Here is a 2,430-nt window from a genome sequence, read left to right as displayed (position 1 = left end):
GACATGAGAGTGGGACACGAACGAAGAGAGATGAATACTGAAAGAGGCCACAGCAACGACAAGTTCCTGATTAGCTTGTCCATAAAAAGGGATTGTAACATTAAAATTATCTTATTTTATTTAGGTTTTCTGAGCTCAATTGCACCCAAAAAACCTGAACTTTTAACATTCAGTAGATTTTCTGTGGTCTGGGATTTTCTGGCTCAAACTAAGTGCTCTGATTTTCCTGTGGAGTGTGAGGTAAGAGTCCACAAATCCCATATATGACAATGGGATTTGCCAGCAGATGTCACTGTTGACGCCTGTTTGCCTGTTTTCATTGCAGCTCAAAAAGCTTCAGAACACACAGAGAAAACGCCAGACCACAGAAAGTCCACTGAATGTTCAAAGTTCAGGTTGTGTGGGTGTAATTAAGTAACCCAAAAGAAAAGGAAAAAATAGATGAAAATTAAACCTTTTATATTGAATATCTGTCCACTTCAGATGTGCTCTCAATTATATATTATCAAATATCAATATCATCTCATTCCAATTATTTATTCCAATATGGGGAGTTTGGGAGACCTCGCCATGCAACAATCGCTTACATATCAACAGGGAAGATGTCAGAACTTAGACAGATATACGATTCCTGGCTCATAATAGTGGTGGAAAAAGTATTCAAGTATTAATACTGTGACGTAGATACTGTAGTAGTACTGACTGTTACAAGTAGAAGTCCTGTATTCAAAATGTACTCAAGTAAAAGTACAAAAGTATCGGCATCACAATATACTTGTACTAAAAAGTAAAAACTAAAAAAATACTCATATTGCAGAATGTCCCATTTCACAAGTTCAAAATGTGTACAAAATCTTTTGAAAAAACAAGCTCACAATGCATCGCATCGCGACGCATTGTGAGCTTGTAGATCGGCTATTTTCAAATGGCCGAAATGTATATAGGGTTGAAGTGGTTAATGTATGTTTTTTAATGAAAATTTTAATCTCCAAACTAACTGATGTTTTCAAATAATTGTAGTGGAATAAAAGTAAGTACAATTTTTACCTCTGAGATGTAGTGGAGTAGAAGTAAAAGTATTGGAAATTGGAAATACCCAAGTAAAGTACCAATACCTCAAAATTGTACTTAATTACAGTACTTGAGTAAATGTACTTAGTTACCTTACACACCACTGCACTCTAATAGCATAGTCATTTTTGTTTTGCTTCCACATGGGGGAGGAAGTGCAGAATTCGGGTCTGGATGTGCGAGGGCGAAATGAGCTCGGTCCGTGGCTCCGTGCACAGCGGTGGTCTCACACAAACACACGTATACAGTACACACGTACATATTATACACCCACCCCCAACCCCCTCATTAACCTCATTTTCCGCACTATAGCTAGCTCCCCTCGCCTCTCAGCTAATCCAGTTAGAGCGGCTCTCTGCACCGGCAGGCCTAATGGGATAGTAATAAAGTCCAAAACTGTACCTCATACTGGTACAGAATATCTCACCGTCTCCTAATACACCTGTTTGGGACAAAAGCAAAGTAAGTCCATAGCAAGGAATCAGGCCTTTTTGATTTTGAGTAACGATTTTTCCCCGATCCGATATTTATATACACTTTGGCCATATCAGAATAGTACAATATCCAAAATCACAGACAATATCAAGTCTAAATACTAATATCATGATATGGATTTAATATTGATACTAGGGATGTCCCGATCACGTTTTTTTGCTCCCGATCCGATTCCGCTCATTTGAAAATGGCGTGATCGGCTCCGATTTTCCGATCACGTGATCGGATCGGGACAACACTAATCATGACACTTAAATAGAAGAAAAATCAATCAACCATGTAAAGAATAACAATGTATTGTATTTATGTCTGTGTTCATGTTCTGCATTGTATTAATCCATTTTGGGCGGGAACCCCTTTTGGTGTTTTAAACATTATGTTATAATTTAGCTATTGAAAAATCATTAATATGTGCCTCAAATCTTTCCGAAAATTCTCATGATTTAGATTTTTTTTTTTTTTAATTTCGACGTCAGGCCTGAATTGGTTAACAGAACAACAGTTTTTTCCCCCCGTAAAGCTGCAGCACCTCTACTGAATCTGATATGGATACAAATTGTCCGCCTAATACGTTTTGGAATTCAGGACAGAAAAATAGAGGGAAAAAAAGAGAAGACAATCAAGTCATTCAGGTACCGTGTGATCTGCCGGACACATTAGGGGGTCGCTCGGCGGGCAGGGCTGTTGTAATGATTATCACTTAAATAAACATGGCCGCCGTAATCGCATCCACCAGGAGGGTGGATGCGATTAGCCGACAGATAACACGCAGAGCCCCTGCCGCTAAGCGCTGCCTGAGGGCCGTCGAAGCCCACAAACCGGACTGTAGGTCACTCACACTGCTACTAGGAGACAGACAGAGAC

Source organism: Electrona antarctica (assembly GCF_951216825.1).
Source record: "Electrona antarctica genome assembly, chromosome: 24".
In the NCBI taxonomy this organism is placed as follows: Eukaryota; Metazoa; Chordata; class Actinopteri; order Myctophiformes; family Myctophidae; genus Electrona; species Electrona antarctica.
The sequence above is the reverse complement of the archived record's forward strand: the minus strand, read 5'-3'. Positions refer to the sequence as shown.